The sequence below is a fragment of the Brachyhypopomus gauderio genome, chromosome 15, assembly GCF_052324685.1.
Source record: "Brachyhypopomus gauderio isolate BG-103 chromosome 15, BGAUD_0.2, whole genome shotgun sequence".
In the NCBI taxonomy this organism is placed as follows: Eukaryota; Metazoa; Chordata; class Actinopteri; order Gymnotiformes; family Hypopomidae; genus Brachyhypopomus; species Brachyhypopomus gauderio.
The window spans coordinates 9,904,522-9,931,501 of record NC_135225.1 but is presented as its reverse complement, the minus strand read 5'-3'; the positions used below and the strand labels follow the sequence as shown (position 1 = coordinate 9,931,501).

Genomic DNA, 26,980 nt, shown 5'->3' with positions numbered 1-26,980 from the left:
GATCCGCCAGTTGAGTACCCCTGCTCTAGATCAACGATATGAGTGTTTTTTCCCAAAAGAGTTGGTGTTATTCCGGGGAGTTAAATTTGTGAAACTCTGTATGGTGTTGAGTTTTAAATCAACACCTGACAGAGTTTCTCCCAGAATTCCTACGTATACTACGTAGCACACGCCCACCAAATTTTTTTTATGTTTTAAAGCGTTTTAAAGCGTATAAAAACTTCAAGTTTTAACACTGTAGTTTTTTTTCACATCAGAATATTTTGACGGCACCCCTGAGGAAGACAGACGGCACCCCAGGGTGCCGCGGCACCCTGGTTGAGAAACGCTGGTCTACAGCACAAGCAGTTTCATATAGTCTGGAGCTGACGTCGTGACTTCTGTTGTAGCTATTGCAAAGCCAGTGCTGTTTTAGGTGGTGTGCTTGTTTGATATACAGGTGAATTCAAACTGCAACTTGTGTGGTTTGTTCCTGGAAGTGAATTTGGGGATTATTGACTACTAGAAGTATTTAAAATTTCAGTTTTCTATGTTGAGCTATATTTAACACTTTCCATCGAGTTATTATATTTTGAACCTTAATCGTTGTTGAATTAACACCATAGATGGTGTTAACATTTGACACTACACTCTAGTGTTAGATAAATTCAACACTGATCTGTGTTAAATTTCAACTATTGAGAGTGTTGTTTTAACACTATCACAGTTAACACTTTCAAAAGTGTTATTTTAACTCAATCCCGTGTGGACCAATATAGACACTTTGAAAGTGTTGAATTTAACACCCTAGGAGTTGAATTAACACTTTCAAATTTGCTGTGTATGGATCTTTCAACTTGGTATTGAAATTGCTTGTAGCTGACTGACTGGAGGGCCTGTCCAGCAAAGTTTGGTGATGGCTCTGCTCAGACCTACTAAACCTGGCAAGTGATCGATGAGTTGAACCAGGGGCATTTAAGCAGGTAAACCACCAAACCACACTAGACTTTGGCCCTCTCAACAGTGTTAGGTTGTAATTGTGTATTTTCTAATCTCCCATTTCTGGCTAAAATCCATTGAGTGTTATTTTGGCCCAACTTCAAGAACATCTGATACAGTATGAAGGTAATGAAGAGTTGGGTTTGGTGCGCTGGGGATTGCACTGCATCAGTACTGGTGAGGTTTGTGAATGATTCTTTTGTTTTGGTGGACTCAGAGGCTCTTAACATTATTATTCTGTTGGGCTGCAGTGCTGCATTTGATGCAGTTTGACACTCTCTTTTGTTAAACTGTATGGAAAAATGTTTATCAGGAACTCTGCAAACTTGGGTTAAATCTTACTTTTCTGACCGTCCACGTTTTTTGTTATGTAGCAATAGATTTCTGATATGGGTTTGCCAAGGCATCCCTTAAAGATCTGTATTTGCGCTATTATTGTTTAATATTTGTCTAACCTTTGGATCAGATCATTATGATCAGATCACTTTTTTTTTTGCTAATGACACCCAAATTTGTATCAGAACAAAGTGCAATTAAGAATCTGCTTTATTTCTTAATTGGAATTGGAATTGGAACCCCGTCTCCCTCAAATAAAAACCTGGATGCAGCAGAATTTACTTCAGCTATATTGTTCTAAGACTGAGATTCTGTTAACTGGCAGTCATCAATCCACAAGTCTGGCACTTTTGCTATTTACAATGCAGATTTTAAGTACATCACCTAGGTGTCATATTTGATAGTCAGTTAACATTTGACTCTTACATCAAAGACATTACCAAAACCTCTTTGCTCCATTTACATAACTCAGTCCTTTTCTCTCACTGAGAGATTATTACACGCCTTTGTTTTTTGGTACCCTATTTTAATACTCTTTCTGTTGGGTTACCTTTCTGCTTTAAAGTTCTAGATCTTTTATGATTGGCTTTCATTGAAGTTGGAAGTATTTTTAAACTACTATTTTGCTTTACTTTTGTTATTATCATTTGTAGTGCTGAGTTTAAGAAAATGGCATTATAAATTGAACGTACTGTATTATTATATTTAGTGTTGATGCTGCTGTTATTATGTGCTTTGTACAGGAGTGCAGGAGTAAAAGAACAATATGAACTATTCTGAATTTGTTATTTGAAATAGAAACATAGTTGGAGGGCACAGTGTGTGTCTACACATATCTGAGCGTAGCCTCACTCAGTCGTCTGCAGTAGAAGAGAGAACCCTCTCACTCCTCTCACTCCTTATCTGTCCCTGACACTCCACATTTCACCTGCTGAGGGTGTGCAGTAGTGGCCTCCAGGTTCTGCTCAGAACATGTCCTCGCAATCAAGATTTTATAACTTCAAGATTTTATTACTTAAATAATTTGCAAAAACATCAAGAACATTTCGACCACTCATGTAAAAACATACCACAAAAATCTTATTATTAATTATGATCCATAAATATCCCTAAATCCCTAAATATCCATAAATCCAATGTTAACACATCGACTGTGTTGAATGTCCATTGTATTTGACTAAGCTATACTATGTTCCCGCACTCATATGTATTGTACAAACATAACGTTAGTTTATTCAATTTCTAAATTTAATTCTGTTTTTATCAATAATTTCATGAATTCTTGAAAGGGTAAAAAAAGAAAAGAAAAAGAAATTTGTGTTTTAAGATGTGAATTTTGGTATTGCTAGCAATATGCGTTTTGACTTCAAATTTATTACAAATAATAATAATAATACTTTAAATAACACTAAATCCAATCAAATTGATGGGTAAACTTTTGTGAACCTTCATAATTTGCATGATTGTGACTTGGAAATTGTAAATTGTTGCTATCATACATTTATCTATTTAATCCATACCCTCTCAACTCAAATAACTCTCAAATACCTTCTCATCTCAATCGACACTCAAATACCCCCTCAGATCAGTTATTACTTTATTACAGTTATTACTTTGTCCTACCTTGATAATAGTGTGGAATGAAATCTCTCTACTCAGTCTAGCGAGCAGCCTTTCCCTGTTCCAGCCCCCATCACACCCCCATTATCATTACAACAAAATGAACCCTATGACTTCAACTGTCAGCCTCCATCAAGACCCTTTTATCTCCCAAGTTTCCCATAAAGTAAGACCTGAAAAAAGAGCAAAAGCAAATTAAATGAAAAACGGAGTAATGGTCTCAGGACTAATGAGTATTTCAAGTGTCCTAATGGCCTGAAGGATTAGCTGCCAACAGTGGTACCTCTATCAGCCTGTTCTCTGGTTGTTGTTGTCCAGCCAACTGCAGAAGAGGCCCATGCCCCAGGGGAGTCAGCAGCCCGTGAAGGTGTCTCCCTCTTTCTGACACCAAGAGGGCATTTTCCCCTGATATTTTGAACTGCCCCCCATGTCGTACTTTCTTTCTCTTCTTTGGGTAGGGGAACCTTTGTGACAAGATGAAGACTTTGGAGAGAATGGGATGACAGCCACGTATCGATGACATTGTACGCGATCCATCGCATGAGTGCGTTTTCAGGTTGGGATACGTCAGTCCCTTTTCCACATCATGCATGCTCTTTGTCCGTCTAATTAACACATGGCCATTGTTATATGCAGTTGGGAAATTAAAGAATATACAGGTTTTAGTTTCTGATCAACAAACAACCTAAAGTAAATGATAATAGAGAAATGCATCGTAAGGTTGTAAGGTTATTAAATGTAAGGTTACTAAAATAACTGGCTTGGTATTTTTGAAGATGTCATTTTAAATCGATGCGCATATTAAAGAGGGCTTTATTAAGAGTTAAGAAATGATCTAAAAAATATAGAAAATTATTTTCTTGAAAGAACTCAATGTCACGGTCAAGCTGGCATATTGTGGAATATTGGATTTCTACATTTTTGGGGGCGCACTATTGCTATTGAGTGACCTACGTGCTTCATCATCAGGGTGAAATAAAAGGTTTCTCTTTCAACATTTCTTTAAATATCAGCGGGAGCTTAGCACTTAAGACCTTCTGCCTCACCACCCCCACCACCACTACCATCACCGTTTCCCCAGCCTCCCCGCTGGAGATCAAAGGTCAAACACAGCTCAAAGGGAAATGCCGCCCACCCCAGTCTGCAACCCAGCTGCACTGTTTGCACAAGCAGGTAATGATGATTGACAGATATGCATGAGTGGCAGCAGCCTGCATAAGAGCTAGTCACGCAAGGCCTGCATGACTGAGGAAAGTATTGAGCAGGAAGCAAACTTGGCCACCACACTGGCAAACTTTCCTTTCTTATGGCACTTTTTGACACTACCTAAATTACGTGAGTTCTGCTGGCGGTTATCGCTCTGGGGCGTCAGTTGGATGCTTCATACCTCTGACCCACCAAAATGTAGCTACACAGTTATATGCAGAGGTGGGCATTCCAGGTTCAGAAAGTAAAAGTCCTTCCCAGGATTTTATTCAAGCTTGCTGGATTTTTTAATAAGTAGCAGGTAAAAATTAGTGGAATCAACACAGTTCAGGAAGCCTGAGCAAAATCCTGGTGAGTACTTTTAATTTCTGAACCTGGAATGCCCACCTCTGGTTATATGCAATCCAAATGTCTCAGGAATTTACACTCACTAGTCTCATAATTGCATATGTCTCATACAGATGCATCCTATAGGCATACAGTTACAGACTGTCAACAGTTCCGTTTGTCCCTGGTATGTTTTAGACCATAGAAGCACTGCTAACCAGACATTACTTGAGTGGTGGATCATTCAGAACACAGTAGTGACACTGGCAGTACTGGAACCTTTGGCTGAGCCTTTCTGGAGCATGTTGGTTTTCTTTGCACTATGTTGATGGATTAACTCGATCATTACATCATCTGAAAATCCAGTGACTTCATCTGTGAGCTTGCCCAATCATGACCTGTTTGACTCCCAAGTTTCCCATAAAATAATCACAATAAATGTGCTTAAACAATAAATTGTAATCGAAACCATTGAATTGTATTGAACACGGAGCACAAACGTGGCACCTTCACATGAGTTATTAATACATGTGAATTTGATCCTTCTTTTATTGTTTGTATTATTATGTGCTTTCCTCACTTTGTCTTCCTATGTCCTTGAGTCTATTTAAAGGACATTGCGTGACAAATTGAAGCCGTAGAAGAATGTGGAGAAATCCCCTCTCATTGAGACAGCTACTCGGTGAAAGTTCCCTACAGCTAATCATTTCTGAGGTGCAGCATGTTTGGAGAGTATTGTTTCATGGAGGAATTTGTATCATTTCCTTTGGGGTTTTGTTGTTGTTGTTAATATGCCATTCATGCTGCATCAGATAAGTCATTGAAACCGAGTATGGAACTGAGCGTGTGCAGGAATAGAAAATCAAAGTGATCTCAGACAATGACATCATTGTCTGTCCTGGTTGTTGTTGCTGATGTTGCTGTGGTTGTTGTTGTTGCTGTTGTTGTTGATGTTGTTGATGATGATCATGATGACTATTTATTATGATGATCTTATGATTTTGTGTTGTATACATGCTGATGCAATTATTCTCCATACTATACTATACTATACTATACTATACTATACTATACTCCATTTGTGACATATCACCACAATTTGAAGAATATTCCTCACTCTCTCCTAGTACCAAGGGCATGATATTTTTTATTTTTTTTATTGACCTTTTAATACCAGGTGAACAGCATCGTGCTGACACACACTCATGCACGTACGACCACCCCCGACAGCGCAGGTTCCCAGCACTCCCAGTGAAAACAAGTTACTTCCTCTCCACCCACATCCCCTTTCACCAGGATGATAAATAGATGGCTTCTGAAGGGCAGTGGGAAGTCTGGCTCCAAAATAATGCACAGGGAGTAGAGAGGAAGGGGGAAGAGAACTCGCTGGGGGAGTCACGGGGGATTTTGAAGGGCACGTGTCCAAATGGGAGACTTTTGCCAAGAGTCATCCATCAGCACCTAATGAGATTGTGTCTGGCCTGTCAGAGATATTGCGTGACTAGCCATGTAAAATACGACTTCCTGTAAGATTTGAATTAGCTTGCAGTTACAGTAGTGGTGTACATTCTTAAAAATTGGCAAATCAATACTTTTATTAGATTAAATATTTTATGTGTTTGTTTTGGCAATGGATCCCAACTCTCTGCAAAGCATTAACAACCACTAATGAGAGTTCAGCTTTTAAGAAGCCTCCTAATGTTGCAGGGAGACAACTCCAGGCCAAGCTCACGCACATGAAGGTGAAGAGGCACTGAACTCAACCACCACACTGTGTTTGCCCAACACTGCCAGGATGTTACACTTCCACAGGCTGAGGTCACTGAGTCACTACAGAATTGTGGATGGAAGGCAGAGGTAACACAGTTTAGGGTGAAAGATGTCAGGTGGTAAACCTCATCTAAATCTGTTGCCCAGAAAAGGCAGTAGCAACCATATTTTATTTCAGTTAGATTTCAAGCATTCTTGTCTTGTATAATGCATTTCATCTGTTTTATTTTTTTTGTTTGTTTGTTTTTTTGCATCCTTGTGTAAACCCGCATATAACGTATAAAGAACATATTGAATATATTAGCGTATTATTAAACATATTAGGGGTGGCATGGTGGTTAGCACTGTCACCTCACAACAAAGCAATAAGGGTTCAGTTCTTGGTCCGGTCCGGTCTGATCTGTGTGGAGTTTGCATGTTCTCCCTGTGCCTGCGTGAGTTTTCTCCGGGTACTCCGGTTTCCTCCCACAGTCCAAAGATGTGTGTTAGGTTGATTGACCATTCTAGATGCATGTGTGTTGGCCATGTGGTGGGCTTGCGGTCTGCCCATGGTGTACTCTGCCTTCACCTGGAGATGCTGGGATTGGCTCCAGCCCCCCTCTTAACCTCGACTAGCGGAATTAAGCGGTACAGATAATGGATGGATAAACGTATTAGGTTCATATTATAAAGAACACAAAAAGGGTCTAAATAAAAACAATGTTCCTCAGTATCACTCTTTTTTAGTTCATAAAGTGGCGAAAGCTCATCCACTGGCATGGTGAAAAGCTGATTGAAGTTTGTGCAGACGTCGAATCGCGTGATGATGATAATGATAATGAGCAAAGAGTTGTATTCTACTGGACAGCCGTAATGGTGTTGCTTCTGCCTGGCCCATGAGCTCAGCCAATTTCTCAGTGCCCAGCGATTTCAAAGACCTTTAATGTGTTTGGGATATGTCAGAATAAATATTCATCTATTTTTCCAATACTGCAGAAGACCATATTAAAAACAGATGGTGTTAGGCAACAACATAATGCGAAGATAAATATTTCCCTTGTCTTGGAGATTGGGCAGAAAGAATAAGTCAGTGAACCATAATCCTGTTGATTGGGTCTTCTTAACTCCAAGTCCACAAAGAGATCTATGCTCTGATAATTCTGATAGTTCTCTAATTAGATTTATAATCTGTGTTGTCAGTGTGTGAGTTGTTCCCTGGTCCCTCTCAATGGAAAGGATGAGAGGCAGAGCTGCCCCTGAGTGGCCCTCCAACACAGGGAGAACAACCCCGATTCACCCCAATCTACCCCGATTCACCCCAGTTCATCTCAAAAGCTCTCAGACAGAACTGGTTTGGCTGCTCGAGAGTGATTATTGGTGCCATTGCAATACTCAAGAAATTATGCGCTACACTGCTTTTGGTTTTTCACAGTGTGTTTTTGTTGCATTTCCCAGCATTTCTAGACTTGATATAATATATAGATATAAGATAATAATGATATAATAATGCAAACTATGATGGAATATTAAATATGCGTATGGTAACACACTCTTGTTTGCTTTCTATACTTGGAGTGCAGTTTACAATACCTTCATCAATTGTTTTTGTAAAATTCACATAGCTAATTAATTTATAGACAAACAGACTCCTTATGCTGTAAAGAGAATTTAAAATATCTCCTGCAGACAGTTTATAGTGTAAAGCGTCAACTGCTTTGCTATTTGAGTGTGGAGAGCTGGCCTGTTTTCCTGCTCTGTCTCCGCTATACGCTGCTGTGCACTGATGTGATGACAGGGCAGTCTTGCCCAACTCTGTTAGCCTTGGCTCAGGTCTGCTCCTCTCTCTCTTAAGGGTTATGTGAATCCATGGTAAGTGGGAGGGGTTGAGTGTGTCCATGTTCTCACTTGGTGCAGATTTGCAAAGTGTTTCTTAATATAAGTTTCTTCATATATATGCCATGTGCCTGTTAGAGGAAATAAAAAATCAATCTACATTGTATTGTTTAAAACATAGAACTGTGGAACGTCATGATATGTTGAAGAAAAAAGGCATACTTTGTGGAGTTGCAGACAGTGACATTTGGAAGAAGCATATAGGCAGAAGTTCTCTGTTATATGTGGTGGGTAAGGACTGCCACGCAAGCCCAAGCTGTCTGTGACAGACCTGCAGGCACACTGCTTATCAGTACAACTCTCCTGCTGTAACACTATAGATAGTGTTACAGAACAAAAACCTTGTTGATAGAATAATATCCCTCTGTTCATCTATGATGAAGATGATCGTGTTCTTGAGAATGGACCACCCCCCCCCCCCCCCCCCCCCATCTGATAATGATAACTCAACACTCTGTGTTCGTCCCATGACCTCAAACTCCACTCCTTGTTGCTGTGATATTTCTCTAGACTTTATGATAACCAGCAGCATTTGGCCAACTCCAACTGGTTCCAACCAGCTCTCCTTAGCAGCCCTCTGACCTTCTCACATACACACACACACACACACACACACACACACACGCACGCATGCACACACATGCACGCACACACATGCAAACATGCACACACACACGCACACACACATACACACACACAGAGACATACACACACACCACTTTACCCTCCTTTTCACATACCTCAGCCCTACAAGTACTTTCCGTTTGCAGCAAATAAACTAGAGGGTCTCCAACTACAAATGACTCTGATTTCTTGACTTGGGGTGGCTCTGTGAGACTGTGGAAATAACGGACTGGACAGAGAGGGGTGGCTGTTGCTCTGGGGATGGAAATAACAGAATCATACACATTTATTATTATGTATGGACACCTATGTATTAACAACAACAAAAACAAAGTCTAGTGTCAACCACAGCAGGTCAAACCACACCAAGAACAAAGGACATTGGGTAACAATTAGGACTGGAAAAATCCAGTGACTGCTGTGAAAGGGCAGCTGACAACAAGGGAAAGACCCTGTGATGACTTGGAAAGACAGCTGACAGGAAGGAAAGACTCCACGGGGCTGACTAGCAATCCATTATGGCAGGCTCCGTCACTTGTTAAGTGCACAAAAGGCCACCCCTCATTGCTACGAAAAGTCCAAAGAGGAAAACACCCCCTGAGGGGCAGTCATGGTCCTGTGGTAGAGAACTGGTCTTGTGACTGGAGGGTCGTAGGTTCGATTCCCAGGCCTGAGGCCATGACTGAGGTGCTCTTGAGCAAGGCACCTAACCCCAACTGCTCCTCGGGCGCCGGGCTAGGGCTGCCCACCGCTCTGGGCATGTGTGCACCACAGCCCCCTAGTAATCACTAGTGTGTGTTTGTGTGTGTGTTCTAATTGCACAGATGGGTAAATGCGGAGGACAAATTTCGATTGAGGTGTAAATTTCAAAAATCTATTTCTACGGAGCGGAAAGGTTTGGAACAAATTTGACGGGAAAGAAGGATAGGACATCAGTAACCCCTCGTATGTCCAGAACGCAAAAAGAGATCCAGCTCTTATTGAGAGAAAGAAGGGAGCTGAGGAAGTGCTGAAAGAAAGCGTCACCAGAAGAGAGAGTGGGCATCGACTTCCTGCAAATAGACCTGAAGGGGCGCCTGGGAAGGTTGCGGAGAGCTGAAAATCTCAGAATGCGACGCCGAAGGAAGGAAAAGGAGAGAACAGCTTTCTACAGTGACCCCTTCAGATTTGTGAAAGGACTTTTCACAAAGGAGAAGAGTGGGTCACTAATGGTGCCCAAGCGGTAGTTAGAAGACCACCTGAAAACAACTCACATGGACAGCCAAAGGGTTGAACAGCGGGAGATACCATCAGACATGCCACCCATTCCTCAACCAAAATACCAACTTGACGATAGTCCCCCTAGTTGGGGTGAGGTTGTGGAAGCAGTGAAGAAGGCAAGAGCAGCATCAGCTCCAGGACCAAACGGAGTTCCATACCGGCTGTATAAAAACTCCCCAAACGTCTTGCGGGTGCTATGGAAGCAAAGGAAGGTGATCTGGACAAAGCAGACCATCCCAAAGGCATGGTGAAGAGCAGGTGGAGTGCTAATTCCTAAGGAGAAGGAGGCATCAAACATCGGTCAGTTCCGGCAGATTAACCTGCTAAATGTGGAAGGGAAAGTCTTCTATAGCATTGTTGCTAAAAGATTGACAATGTACCTGAAGAAAAACAACATGATAGACACATCTGTGCAGAAAGCTAGAATACCTGGGTTTTCAGGATGCTTAGAACACACAAGCATGATATGGCACCAGATCCAACAGCCAGAAGGGAAGGAAGAAGGACCTTGCCAACGCCTTTGGATCCATCCCCCACTCTCTCATCTGGACAGCCTTTGAAGTTTTACACATCCCAAATACCATCACAAATCTGGTGAGGAACTACTTCCAAGATCTTCAATTTTGTATGCATACTAAAGAATACACAACATTGTGGCAATCCTTGGAAGTGGGAATAATGGCTGGCTGTACCATCTCCCCTCTAGTCTTCATTATGGCAATGGAGGTGATCATTAGAGCCTCCAAGTGGGTTGTGGGAGGAGAACGTCTGAAATCTGGACATCGGCTACCCCCCATTCGTGCATACATGTGTAAGGAATGCCGTCTGATACGTCCCTCCCAGCCTCACCTGCCACTAATCACCACGCCCCATTTTAGTCATATATACACCTTCCCACCACTTCCTACTCGCGAAGTATTGCCGTTTCCATGCAGCATACCAAGCATTTCCATTGTCTGTTCGATCTCCTGTGCTCTGACGCTTGCTTACTCCCCAGACCTCGCCTCCTGCCTAGCCCTCCTGTACCTCCCGGATTCTGCCCTCTCGTTATGACCCTGGACCGTCCTGACCATCCCAAGAAAACACTATTGCTACTACATCTAGCGCTAGTGATACTTGTGCCATTTTCTGTAAACGTGATTCACTTGAATAAAAGCGGTATACTTCCGCATTTGGATCCCTCTCTGTCTGGTCGATACGTTACAACATGGATGATTTGACCACCCTGACCTCAAATGTGGCATGTACAAAACACCTGCTGGGAAAACTTCAGGTCAACATTGACTGGGTTCGGATGAAGTTTAAACCCAGTAAATCCAGAAGCATATTTATCATCAAAGGAAAACTTGTGGACCAGAGGTTTCACATTAAGGAGACACCCATTCCGCTGGTATCAGAACTGCCTGTGAAGAGCCTGGGACCCTGGTACAATGCCAGCCTCAAAGACGCTGACCAGGCTGACCAGCTGAGGAAAGAAACCATCAAAGGCCTGGCCAGCACAGATAAAACCTTGCTTCCTGGGAAACTAAAATTGTGGTGCCTACAGTTTGGTCTGCTGCCGCGCCTGATGTGGCCCCTGACGGTATATGAGATCCCCATGGCCAAAGTTGAGAAGCTGGAGAGGACAGTCAGTTCATACATCAAGAAGTGGCTTGGCCTCCCACGGTGCCTCAGCAACATCAACTTATTTGGACATGGTGCCTTGGATTTGCCCATCTCTAGCCTAACAGAGGAGTTCAACTGCACCAAAGGGAGGCTAAACATGACCCTGACCGACTCCCAAGATGACCGGATTCAATTGGCCGCTCCCAGAGTGGCAACTGGGAGGAAATGGATCACATCTGAGGCCATAGAGCAAGCAAAATCTGTTCTCAGGCATGAAGACATCTTAGGCCAGGTGCAGCATGGAAGAGGTGGGATTGGACTTGGGACAAGCCGACTCATGTGGCACAAAGCAACACCAACCCAGAAGAGAAAGCTGGTCATGGCTGAGGTGCGGCACCAAGAGGAGGCAGACAGACGCACAAAGGCAGTTTCGCAGTCCAAACAGGGCCAGTGGACTAGCTGGGAGTGCCTGGAACAAAGAAAGCTCAGCTGGAGGGATCTCTGGGAAATGGAAGGGAGCCAAATCAGCTTCATCGTCAGAGCCACCTATGACGTTCTTCCAACAACCACAAACCTCAGCCAAGGTTTGGTGAAGATCTCTCTTGTGTACTCTGTCAAACCCCTGCAACTCTGAGGCACATCCTCACAGGCTGTAAAACCAGCTTAGCCCAGGGCAGCTATAATTGGAGACACAACCAGGTGCTACGACAACTGGCCATCACTTTGGAAAGAAGGAGAACCAGCACCAACACCCTCCCTCTGTCAGTGCCTAGACACATAGCCACAACATTTCTAAGAGCAGGACAACTCCCAGCAAAACCTGCAGCGAATAGGGAACCACCAACCCTCTTAGACTGTGCCCGGGATTGGAGAATGCAGGTTGACTTGGACCAGAGACTTATATTCCCACCTGAGATTGTTACAACTAATCTCAAGCCAGATCTGGTCCTATGGTCAACCTCGCAGAAGTCTGTTTTCATTGTGGAGTTAACTGTACTCCTGGGAATGTGCAGTTGGTGAAGCATATGAGCGGAAAAGACTGAAGTACTCCGACTTAACAGCAGACACCGAACAACGCGGGTGGCGTGCCCAGGTGCTTCCAGTCGAGGTTGGCTGTAGAGGGTTTGTTGCCACATCTACAACCAAGCTGCTTAAGGAAATGGGAGTGAGAGGACAAGCCTTCCAACAAGCTGTCAAGTCACTATCAGGAGTGGCTGAACGGAGCAGCAACTGGATCTGGTTGAAAAGAAAGGACGGCAACTCGGCTACAGGATGACCACCGAGGAGTAAAAGCAGAGGGGGGCAAATCTGGGACACCAGATGTTGCCGTTGAGCCCTCTGGAGGTGTCATGGGCCTTTCAACGAAACACCAAAGAAGGAGGGTGCCCACCTGAAGACCCCTGTGAAGCGATTACCCCTCAAGCCCTAACCACTCACCAAGTGCTGATTATTTAAGGGATTGTACTACCTAGTCCTATGAGCTAAACTGTGGTACTTGAAATACAAGTGAAATATTGCCTGCTTTTCTATTCAACTATACAATAAACCGGCCTGCATAGCTGAACAGTAAACTAAAAAGTAAACTGTAAGACATTTGGAGTCATATCTCTGTGCATTCAGTAAGATGTATGAATGATATGAGCTCCACTCTTGTCCTCCACTCTTGTTCCCATTGATAAAATATGTGTGTGTGTGTGTGTGTGTGTGTGTGTGCGTGCGTGCGTGCGTGCGTGTGTGCGTGCGTGCGTGTGTTTGTGTGCGTGCGTGTGTGTGTCTGTGTAAAAGAGAAAGAAAATATGCAGGTGTGTGTCTCAGACTGAAAGAGACAGAGGAGAATGTGTGGATGTGTGTGTGCCAGAGATAGAGAAAGAGAGAGCAAGAAAAAGAAAGAAGGTGTGGGTGAGAAGGTGTGGATGAGTGTATGCCAGAGAGAGAATGAGAGAAAAAAGGACAGAGTGGGAGAGAGAGAGAGAGAGAGAGAGAGAAGTCGGAGAGAAAGTGTAGATGTATACGTGTGAGAGAGAAAGATCAAGTGAGAGAAAGAAAAGAGTGAAGGTATGTGTGTGTGTGTGTGTGTGTGTGTGTGTGTACGAGAGATAGTGGAGGGGGCTATGTCTGTGTGAGTGTGTGCGCGCGCATGTGTGTGTGTGTGTGTGTGTGTGCGCGCGTGTGTGTGTGTGTGTGTGTGTGCGTGCGTGTGAGTGTGTGTGTGTGTGTGTGTGTGTGTGTGTGTGTGTCTGTGTGCGTGTGAGTGTGTGTGTGTGTGTGTGTGTCTGTGTGCATGTGAGTGTTTTCACAGGTAGACCTTTTGCATTCTTTGTAGTTTACATTGACTTATGTAACCTGGTAATGGAATATGTGTCAGTGTGAATAGAGCACGCCAAACTGGATTGGCCAGGTGGGACGGAAGAAACACGCGAGTTCTTTATAATCTCTGGCCTCTCGCACGCACACCCATACACCGCCCACACCATCCCCTCACACCCCCCAAACACGCACACCCGTACACCGCCCACACCATCCCCTCACACCCCCCAAACACGCACACCCGTACACCGCCCACACCATCCCCTCACACACCCCAAACACGCACACCTCCCACATCTCCCACACCATCCCCTCACACCCCCCAAACACGCACACCCGCACACCTCCCACATCTCCCACACCATCCCCTCACACACCCCAAACACGCACACCCGCACACCTCCCACACCTCCCACACCATCCCCTCACACACCCCAAACACGCACACCCGCACACCTCCCACATCTCCCACATCTCCCACACCATCCCCTCACACACCCCAAACACGCACACCCGCACACCTCCCACACCATCCCCTCACACACCCCAAACACGCACACCCGCACACCTCCCACACCATCCCCTCACACCCCCCAAACACGCACACCCGTACACCTCCCACACTATCCCCTCACACACCCCAAACACGCACACCCGCACACCTCCCACACCTCCCACACCATCCCCTCACACACCCCAAACACGCACACCCGCACACCTCCCACATCTCCCACACCATCCCCTCACAACCCCCAAACACGCACACCCGCACACCTCCCACACCTCCCACACCATCCCCTCACACCCCCTAAACACGCACACCTCCCACACCTCCCACACCTCCCACACCATCCCCTCACAACCCCCAAACACACACACCCGCACACCACCCACACCATCCCCTCACAACCCCCAAACACACACACCCGCACACCTCCCACACCTCCCACACCATCCCCTCACAACCCCCAAACACGCACACCCGCACACCTCCCACACCTCCCACACCATCCCCTCACACCCCCCAAACACACACACCCGCACACCTCCCACACCACCCACACCATCCCCTCACAACCCCCAAACACGCACACCCGCACACCTCCCACACCATCCCCTTACAACCCCCAAACACACACACCTCCCACACCATCCCCTCACACCCCCCAAACACGCACACCCGCACACCATCCCCTCACACCCCCCAAACACACACACCTCCCACACCATCCCCTCACACCCCCCAAACACACACACCTCCCACACCATCCCCTCACACCCCCCAAACACGCACACCCGCACACCATCCCCTCACACCCCCCAAACACACACACCTCCCACACCATCCCCTCACACCCCCCAAACACACACACCCGCACACCTCCCACACCACCCACACCATCCCCTCACAACCCCCAAACACGCACACCCGCACACCATCCCCTCACACCCCCCAAACACACACACCCGCACACCTCCCACACCTCCCACACCATCCCCTCACAACCCCCAAACACACACACCCGCACACCTCCCACACCACCCACACCATCCCCTCACAACCCCCAAACACGCACACCCGCACACCTCCCACACCTCCCACACCATCCCCTCACAACCCCCAAACACACACACCCGCACACCTCCCACACCACCCACACCATCCCCTCACAACCCCCAAACACACACACCCGCACACCTCCCACACCTCCCACACCATCCCCTCACAACCCCCAAACTCTCTCACATGTCCTCAACACACACAACAATAGTGCTTCATTATGAAACGCCGCTTATTCACTGAACCTCTATAACAATCCCGTTACAAGTCTATCTGAGCTCTGATAATGTGATATACTTTTACTGCCTTAATATGATATCCTTTGAACAACTGATTCTACAATTTAGTGATGACAAATTATTACTGTAGACGTGCTAATAACATGTCACTATATAACACCACTGGAAAAGTTAAGAGTGGGCTTTGTTACAAAACATGCAGGTATATATGTGTATGCGTGCATGTTTGTGTGTTACAGACAGATATTATCTACTATAGTAATCTACTTGTCTACTAAATCTACTAAATTAGAACAAACTTTTTTAAGTTTAAGCAACATTTAAACACCATTGCCAGAATATATATATAAAATATGCTTTATATCAGTGGTTCCCAAAGTGGGGGGCGCGCCCCCTAGGGGGGGCGCGGAGGTATTGCAGGGGGGGCGCGGAGGTTGTTGGAAGTAAAACATGCGCACGTCGGTGGTGTACTGTTTGAAATCGCTAACTACTGGCGATCGACCGCTATCGCGGCATCAACCCCCCCCCCCCCCCCCCCCCCGCTCAACAAAAATTATTGGGCGCATGGGGGGCACCAAATTATTCTCATCTACTAAAGGGGGGCACGACAGAAAAAGTTTGGGAACCACTCCTTTATATGAACACTTATTGAAAAGTCTGGTAATTATAGTTATAAATGTAAGTGGATGTGATTATGCCTGTACAAACTCATGGACATGTAAACATTCTCCATCATTCATCATTCTCCACTTTTCACAGCTTATTTTCATCCAATTACCCAAAAGCACACAATGTACTTTTGCACGGACGCTTGAAAGTGGATTTGTGAGTGAATTCATGGATTCAGAAAAATCAGTGGATATTCCCAGAGCCGCACGGTTCCTCCCGGCACTGACTCTGAAGCTTTGTTGTGGTTTCTTTGTCAGTGGACATGCAGGGTGAGTGAGATGAGGCACTACACTCTTGTGGCAGCACGGCTGTCGTATGGGGGTGGTTCCACCCCAGAGGATCCCAGCTCAGCTGCCTTCTCACGAAACACCCATGAAGGGGGGAGTGTTGTAAAAAAAAAAAGACAAACAGTCTAGAGGAGAGATTGTTGTGGCTTTTTCCATCAAGGTGTTTTTAGATTTTCCTATCTGGCATGTTTGGTATACATAACTTGGTCTACAGTATAAACCACGAAGACTGCTTTACTCTAGGTTCGGTCAGCTTGTTACTGAATTTAGTTTCTTAAGCATTCAAAAGGCTGAAATGTTAATGTTGGTAATGTTTCAGGCATTCACAGGTCCACTGGGTGCAGAAGGCTTACTGATCGTAATACTGAACCAGGCACACGATGTCCCAGCCCTTCCTCTCGTACTCGCACGGTATTTGTGCTTCATACTGACCCGGCTCGATCAGCGATTACAGCAGAGAGAGACATTATCCTCAAGCTTACGGGAGCAGAGCGAAGACCAATGTGTAAATATGTCTCTGTTACCATAGCACAAACAGACCCACACGTCTGCAGTGAAGCAACACAGAGGCTAATAAAGCCTCAGTCTGGCAGTATTTGTGAACACGCTGCATCGTTTCCTCACGGTTTGCGACAGAGTTCAACTCTGCCATCCAAGACTTCTCTTCAATCTGAACTGCTAAAGGGCCTGACATGCCTCTTGGGCCAGGCAGTCTGTATTCTGCAGTACCTTACATGGACAAAACAGTGTTCTTTTATATCTTCTGTAACACTTGTAATATGGCTGTTGTAATATGGCCCAAAAATGACTTCTGACTATTGAGTTCTCTCTCTATATAAAGTGTTCTGTAATTATCAGCTGGCTCTGTTAGTACTGGCACATCAGCACTGTGGCATGTAAGTCCCACAAATCCATCCTCCAGTTTAGAGTACTGTAATTCATGTAACACATCTGAGGGGACATGATGACAGGCATTTGTTTTCCTTTTGCATGTACGGATTAATCTTTTCTGTTGTTAGTTTTCATGCTATCATAACTATGTTGTGCCTTTTTCTTTACCAGTGGGCCTGCTCTTAATCCCCCGATGCGCAGACATCTGATTTTGTGCTCTACATGTGGAACAGGGCTGTCATTTTTTACAATGACATTTTTTTTAACTGTCATTTTGTTCCGTCTCAGATTTCGCACTCCGTCTGTACAGACTTGTCCCTCTCGAGCACTCAGGGTCACGCTTATCAGTGTGCAAGTCGGGGAAAGTGGGTGCAGAACCATGCCAATTTATTCTTCTAAAGTGGAAGCAAATTAGCCCAGCTCTCTTTTGTGCTCAGTAATGCTGGCCAGATTAAGCCTTTTACATTTAAATATACTTGTTCTAGTTCTACCGAGTTTGCTATATAAAAACCACTGACTATCCCAATAAATCACCTATTCATTTTAGTGACTTATGGCCATTATGCAAAAGAGAACTTTGCAACTCTGCATTCTAATCATTCTAATCAAAATAAAGTTAAACCACCTGGCTGTTGTTTTGAGTCCATATTTAATTGTTTTGAGAAGTCTTATAGCCATTTACACGTGTGTTGGTTTTGTTGCTCTGGTATTATTGGATCAAATAAAAAGCAAAGCCATCTCGGTGGCTCAAGGTGTACACTGTGGTGCCATTTGGTCTGTCTCTGTTTACAATTTCCTGGTAAGTAACCTGAAAAAAAGGAAGAGGAAAATACATGCTACGTATTTGTTTTCAAAGGAACTTGTATCGTTTTCAGTTGAGTCCTTTAATTCACACGCAAATCTACCTTGGCAGCCTGTAGCAATGTATTGTGGCTAAATTAGAGAGTGTGGATAAACAGGGCTGGATGTGAATGTAACGAAGGTTGTGAAGGTTGATGTGAATTTAACGTGTGAGGGTGAACGTGTATGTGACATGTCAGAGTGGACGTGTGCATGTAGTCTGAACGTGGACATGTCATGTGAATGTGGATGTGTGCGTGATATGTACGGGTGGACATGTATGTGTCATTTGAACATGAACGTGTATGTATGTGCCATATTTTGTCAATTGTGATTTTTCACTGCAATCAAAATTTGTCCTCTGCTTTTTACCCATCTGTGCAGTTAGAACACACACACACACACACACACACACACACACACACTAGTGATTACTAGGGGGCTGTGGTGCACACATGCCCAGAGCGGTGGGCAGCCCTAGCCCGGCACCCGGGGACCAGTTTTGGTTAGGTGCCTTGCTCAAGGGCACCTCAGTTATGGCCTCAGGTCTGGGAATCGAACCCACGACCCTCCGATCACAAGACCAGTTCCCTACCACAAGGCCATGACTGCCCCTGTATGTATGTGTCGTGTGAATGTGGACGTGTACGTGACGTGAGGGAGGCCGTGTATGTGTTGTGTGTACGTGGACATGTATGTGACATGTGAGGTTGGACGTGTACATGACATGTGTGAGTGGACGTGCACGTGACATGTGAGGGTGGACATGTATGTGTCGTGTGAACGTGGACGTGTATGTGACGTGAGGGTGGACGTGTATGTGTCGTGTGAATGTGGACGTGTATGTGACGTGAGGGAGGCCGTGTATGTGTCGTGTGTACGTGGAAGTGTATGTGACATGGGAGGTTGGACATGTACATGACGTGTGAGTGGATGTGCACGTGACATGTGAGAGTGGACATGTATGTGTCGTGTGAACGAGGACGTGTATGTGACGTGAGGGTGGACGTGTATGTGTCGTATGAACGTGGACGTGTATGTGACGTGAGGGTGGACATGTATGTGTCGTGTGAACGTGGACGTGTATGTGACGTGAGGGTGGACGTGTATGTGTCGTGTGAATGTGGACGTGTATGTGACATGTGAGGGTGGACGTGTACGTGACGTGAATGTGGACGTGTATGGGCTTTTAAAGAATTATTAGATTAATGTAATAGGTGTACATTGATCCCTTAAAATAGGTCAGATAAGTATGCATTAAAATTGACAATCTGTGTATTAACTACATAATCAGATTATTTAGTCCTTAAACTGTTAGCACGTAGAGCAATGATGAAACTCAAGCTGTTAATCAACAGTTTAAATTTGGTCATCATGTGAGCATTTCACAGCTGACACAAAAGTTACTGCTGATGCTGCCTGACTTCTCAAAGAATTTGTGGAATTATCAAGCTCTTCATTACAAAGTTGACCATGACTAATGGAAAAATTCTATTGGATCAAACGCATTTAGCCATGTTTACTGCAAGGATGTCTAAATATAACCGTGGTGAATGGAAGTGATGTCATGTATAATTCTGTGACGACTTTTCTTACTCACTGTTACACCCTTGCTCTAGGGATTAATCACCACAAGTAGTGCAGTGCTGTAGGAAAATTACAGTATGAAGCAAGCTTACCTGTTTCTTTTTGTACACATATGCTGTGATAAAATTGAAGGTTTACTTTAATAATGAAAAAACACAACAGCATAAGTACACTGTTAGAACACTTAGAACATTTTAGATGTTCAGCACACAATGTTTAACAACCGTTTTGACAAGAGACATGTGCTCCTTTTTGACATAAGGGGAGTGGTCCTCATGTTCATTTGAAAGAGACAAGTTTGGCAATTCCATCTGTGAACTGCCTTTAACATTGATTGCTTATTTAATGGAAGAGCAGAAGAAATAGAGACAAATGAATTCAAAGCTTCGGACAAGTCCGGGTAAGACATTCACATCGCCAGAGGAAACTTCTACCCACAGAGACGCTGCTGCTAGAGTTGCTTTGCATCCAAGGGAGTGTGAAAGGGGTCAAGGAGTAAAACAACACCAGTGAGGGAAAGAAGGCACTGGTGTGGTCAGAAGAAACATATCTTGTAGGTTTAAATCTGCTTTTCAGATTATAGCTGAGATGAGATGGTGGGGCAGGAGTCAGTACTGATCACACAGAGAATGATAAACACTAATGCCCACTTCTACATGACTTTGGCATGTACATTAACATTGACATTGTGAAGTCAAGTGTTACCTCTTTCTGAACCGTTGGCCATGCTGCAGCACAGTGCAGTGACATGAGCGCGGACGAAAAGCCCCCCCCCCAGTTGAGTGAACACACAGTTGAGTGGAGAGACTGTGATTGACAGGGCACAGCGTAATGTTAGTGCTTCACCGGGGATCACACCAGCAAACCCATAGTCACAATCACAGCATGCTTTCTTGTGGGCCAGGAGTCAGGAGTCTTTCGAAAGGTACACAACAAATAACACTCCAGCATCACGTTACTGACATCACTGGAAATTCCCATGAATCTGTCATAAAAATGACATATTAGTTCCTGGTAACTAGGGGGAAGTTGTCCCCTTTTTACGATATAATGTTGCATCCCTTTGCTGTGCTGATTCACAGAGATCAATGTAGGAATACATTAGTCTCTGTGAATCAGCACAGCAAATGGATGCAGGAACAACTACAACTGCAGGAAGTTCATTTTACTGGAATAACATTTTTAGCCATTCATACAAAGCAATTATCAGCAAAGTCTAAGCTACTCTGTTGTTGACGATAGGCAACTGTATCATTAATAGGCAACATTTATTAATACATTAATACATGCACAAATTTAACAATGGTTTGATACAACCATGGCCGGAGTGGGACACGTTTTCAGCACGGGAGTTTCATGCGCAAATCCGGCCCAAAATTATTTTTCCATCCCAATCGGCCCAAACTAGAGATTGACATGAGCCGGCCCATCGGGAATCCTCCCGAATCTCCCGATTAGCCACTCCGGCTCTGGATACAACCACTGAACCATTGATACAATGAGACATGATCTGAAAACTAGAGCTAGTTTTGTGTTTAATATGGATTAGTGATGCAACAGTCTGCTGCACTCCACAGAAACGTTGGTGAGACCCATTAGGAAAGGAATGTACCTGCCATTTATGCCACAGCCACTATGAGTATCGCTGTAAACCCACTGTGAATCAATCCTCTCTATTGTCAATTAAAAAGAGGTTTCATACAAGCCCTCTGACCTCTGATGGTCATAGCTGAATGGAACGTTCGAGGATCTATCTGAGGCACAATAACACAAAGAATAAATAATATTCTCAGGACATTCTGAAGACACATTCCATGCGGTGTCTTGTGAATATGATTTATTTGTTAAGTTTCTTTTTTCTCTCTTTGTTTATTTGTATGATTGTTGATTTGTTGGTTGGTTATGACACCTTAAGATGCCATTTTCTGGGAGCATCAGGAAAGTGACACTTTTTTAAGGACATCTTAAAATGGCACGACATTTGTTCATTATTTTCATATTGAATTAGTGGCATAAATATACTCATCAGCCACTTCATTAGGTACATCTGTTTAACTGCTCTTTTAACACAAATATATAATCTGCTAATCACACTGCATCAACAATGCTTTTAGGCATGCAGACATGGTCAAGACGACCTGCTGAACTTCTGGGATTTTAACTCATAATTAACTCTAGTGTTTACAGAGAACAGTCAAAAAAGAGAAAATATCTAGTGAGCAGCAGTTCTCTGGGCAAAAATTCCAGAGGCTCACCAAAATGAATGGCTACTTCCAGCAAAAATAATGCACAAATTTCAAATAACCTCAAACTGGTTTCTTGACCATGACAATGTGATCACAGTTCTCAAACGGCCTCCACAGTAACCACATCTCAGTCCAGCAGATCACCTTTGGGATGTGGTGGAACGGGAGGTTCACATCATGGTTGCACAGCCAGCTAATCAACACATCATCATGTCAAAATGGACCAGAGTCTCTGAGGAATGTTTCTATGCCATGAAGAATGAAGGTAGTTCTGAAGGTAAAAGGGGTCCAATCTGGAAATAGTGAGGTGAACCCAATATGGAGGTTGGAGAGTGTTTATTGGATTTGCTCAAAAAGGTTTTAGCTCTGGCATTCTGCGATATGCCATAGTAGACTTGTTGTTTTAATGATGAGAAGTGGACATAGCTGATATAAATACTTCGTTCCCCCAAAAAGTGACAGATGATTCTATTTGGAATCAGAGAAATAAAACAATTATACAGTACCTGCAGTTAGCAAAACGGCACGTATGCATTGTGCATAAGCGAAAAGATACATGTGGGTACGTGAGTGTGTTTCGTAAAGTCAGTGTGCTTGGGCATGACGACATCTGTTTCCTGCTCCTGGTTTTATCCCCTATAAATATATTCACACCCTCGTTCATGTGCAAAGCATGATTCAGTGAGTGAGCTTTCTGCACCTTCTCATTTCTGGCCATCAGTCCAGAGCTCAATCAGCTGGAGGATTCTGAGTGTTCCTGTCCAGATGGATCCTATCCACAACTTAAGATCCAAAATCTCTATTTCTGTAAAAATCTAATTGCAAAGTTAATCACAACGATCTAAGATGGGACTCAAGTAGGGAGGAGCTGATGAGGGAGTGTAGAGGGTCGTTTCATTTGCCTGACATCCCATCTCAGCTCCCGAGGCTGCACACCAGTAATGACACATCTGGCTTCTGCTGCGGGTCAGTGGCTGGTCAGAGAAGCTTAGCCAGAACGGGGTTCTTAGGTGACAGAAACAGAGCCAAGATGGGGGCTCTCTGGCCATCTGCCAGCACGAATTCAAAGAAAACTCGCTTTTCCCTGGATGGGATAATGTTCACAAGATCCTTTATACCTGCAGAACACTCCAGAGCACACCATCATAACCTGGAGGGCCCTAGAATCAAACCATTGAATTGACTTCTAAGCACTGTATATATTGACAGTCTTATTGAAAATAGTAATAATCTCTTATTACAGATACTGTAGCTCGGGTGCAGTGTTTCAACCATGCAGCTTAATTATTTAATTGTGTAGTAGCACAAGTTATAACACGCACAACAAATATACACCAGGCAGGAAATACCCAACTCGCAAGTCAACTGTGGAATAAACCTTAAAGGAGCATCATTCTGATGTTATTCCAAAGCAAAGCACAATTCGGCATGGCCTGATTTCTCTATGGGTTTGAATCAATGCATTTTGGTGGAAGTCCTTTCATCACCAGAAGCTATTTACATAACGTACTGAAAAAGAGGTTTGAGGTTGGTATCACTTCATCTCACGTTGGGTAACAAGTTGCTATAATTCGACGGCTGGGCACTTCTGATGCGTTTATGTCGTGCATGTGTACGTGCAGGTTCCCATTTCTCTCCAGCCTTGACAAACAGTTTCGTTACCAAGTTTGCATGCAGACTGGAGTTCGTGCATTCTCTTAAGTACGATAACATCTTAGGGCCATGTGTAGTCCAGCGCTCAGCATGATGGGATGTGTGATCGGGAAGAGTACCAGGAAATGCATAACTGCGCGTTTCTGTCTCGTTGGCACCGTTCCCTTTTCAGTCATGCCTCATCCGCTCACATCATAATATCACATTTGAAAAGATTCTCCACATTGCTTTTGTTGCACGATCCCAGAACGCGATACCAATTCCTGCTATTTGTGTGTCCTCCCGCGTTTCGCCGTTTCCCAATTTGGACAGGTGTTATCCGTGGCTCTTGAGCGTGACGTGAGACAGCACTGTCTCTGGGGGAGGGACGCGGGGGACGTGGACAGATAGCGTGTGACTGCAGCCGTGGCCACCCACCGAGATGAAAAGTGTCTGTCTGTCCTCAGGGTGCACAGCAAGACAATCTGTCCCCCCACATGCCCCTCATCTGTCACAGCACAAGTGCAGCTAAAAAGAGCGAATCGCATGTGGATTATTAGTACAGGGCTTTTAAATGGGGAAGGTGGACTGATGAGCAGAGCTACTGGTAATCTGTGTTTATCTCTCGCATCCAGTACCACAGGCAATGGCTTGGTTGTTTTGATAGCTAAATGTAGGCTAGCAAGGTTTCACACACACACACACACACACACACACACACACACACACACTACCTGTTTGCTGACACAAAGGTTACCGGGACATTTCCCAATGAACCACTGCACAAAAAGGCAACATTAATAGCATAGTTTACACAGGGTCTGGCATCCAGGCTATGAGCAGCATTCACATGCGTGAGAAACGGCATCGGTCGCGATGGCGCTGACTAGTCCAGCGTGTGCCGACGCCTTCGCGTGTGAGTCTCTGGCATCTGGCTACCTGTACGAGCACGGATGCAGGCGAGCCTGAGTGTACGTAATGCAGCTCTCAGAGCACCGTGGAATCTGAAACACTCAGTGACCGTGCAATCCACCATCACCCTCTCTCATGCAATGCACACGGTACCCATTAATAGGGAAAGTTGACTATGCAGTTTTTCCAGTGCTCCACATGTCAAAATGTTAGCTAACTGTTGTTTTTATATGGGTTTGCTGTTTATTTTTAAGTTATGAAAACTAAACAAATGAATTTTCTTATTATTGTTGTTGGTGTTCTTGCTATGGTAAGAGCAAACTCTTTTAGGCTGAGTCACTACAGCATGATTTGTGGATAAATGTTGCATTTTTTAGCACAAAAAAAAAACTGCAAAAATGCCATCCATTTGAAACAGTTACAATCACTGGAAATGCTCTCCATATGATACAGTTATAATCGATGTAAATCATGTCCAAATGATTTAGTTATAATCAATGTAAAGGCTGTACAGTAGGTGTACACTATAAAATAATTTTTAAATGTCTTGATTTTGTGCACTTTCAGCGACTTTGCATGTCCTGAAAAGCACTATATTAAATTAAATGTATTATTATTATTGTTGTTATTACTTATTTAATTACATTTCATGTGAGCAAAACAGGAGTCCTTACACTATTCTGTATAAATATTTGACAAGAATGCTACTGTTTTTCTTTGTCAGTGAAAATTCTGAGCTTAGTCCACAGAGAGTCTGAGTTTAACCACACAGGGTTTATACTAGCTTAAAATTTCACTTTTCAACAGAAGGCATCTGCATACAGTGTGTCCTGCAGAAACTAAACGAAGCTGCTTAGGTTTAAGATAAGGCATCACTGGGCCCTGAAAGTTTCCCTGAAACTTTTAAATAACACTCTAACGGTGCTTATTGGCGCCCTCTAGTGGCCACAAATGTAAACGGCGCTCCATTTATCACTCCGCTTCTAAGCGGTTTGGCCACCAAGGTCCACAGGTGGACACCCCAGGTTCAGAAAGTAAGTCCTCAACAAAATTTCGTTCAGGCCTCCCGGATTGTGTTGATTCCACTAATTATACCTGACTTGCACTAATTAGAAAATCCAGCAAGCTTGAGTAAAATCCTGGGAAGGAGTTTTACTCTCTGAACCTATAATGTCCACCTCTGCCAAGGTCCCACGTGATTCCATACTTACATATGAAGCCTTGTACTAAGCCTGAGAGAAGTTCAGTCTTTTATATTTCTGGATGCTTAAGAAAAATGCATTTTAAACACAAGTAATAGCTAAGCTCTGCCTTGGGGAATTGTGATCTTTGACCACTCCCTTTTACATAAATACAGGTCTGCAGTGCAAGACCTTCATGAAATCTGGGGGGACAAAAATTATTGACCTATACAGGCCAATAATAACCTAGGCAATGATTACAACAAAGCACTGATATATCCTTAAAACACATAGTTTTGCAGCAGACTTTGCATATGCCCCGTGCTCATCGTGCCTTTACCTTTCCACGTGGTCTCACACGTTCTCTTTTTTGACGACACCACCTTTCACACGTACACATCTAACCCTTACTCACAAATGTGCACACAGCACGCCGCGCGCGTGCAGAAATTGACCTGATCCGATCAAGAAACTAATACGACCGTCTGATAAGAACATAGGAATGTGTATAGAAAAGAAGCCACCCGAGCCAAGGTTTCCGTGTATCCTCGCTCACATCTGCCTCCCTGACACGCATCCTCGTACTCACGCAAACTAGACGCACCCTTCTGCCTGTTTGGAGTATTTCTGACGGTGCTCTCATCTGCCAGTCAATGTGTCAACATTTTTATTTGATCACTTAAACATTAGACATTTTAAAAGGTTATTAAGTTTGTGCATACTGATTTGGATTAATGTATTTCAGTTAGCAATATCTAATTTGGATGTCACTTGTGTTAGCAATTGTTTACATTAATAATTGTGAAATAATGTATGGCATTAATAATTAATTACATGAATTAATCCTTACATTAATATTTTCAGGATGGTCGTGGGAATAATGCATTTTAATTTTATGCAACAGGACCAACCCATCTACCTTTTTTCGTTTTTTAATCAAATGTGTTTGACAGGTACGGTTTATCTTGGATGACAAACAGCTAATATGATTTGTGGGCATGAAATACAACTCCCATGAGGCCAAGCTAAA

General features: G+C 44.0%; 1 long non-coding RNA gene across 1 annotated transcript; it reads left to right on the top strand.

Moving 5' to 3' along the window:
- The first annotated feature begins 307 nt into the window (after positions 1–307).
- LOC143476374 (uncharacterized) lies at positions 308–18,188 on the top strand. The gene is made up of 4 exons (XR_013121285.1): positions 308–439; positions 859–962; positions 3,393–3,490; positions 16,981–18,188. It is a non-coding gene; the product is annotated as an uncharacterized LOC143476374 (long non-coding RNA).
- The last annotated feature ends 8,792 nt before the right edge of the window (positions 18,189–26,980 follow it).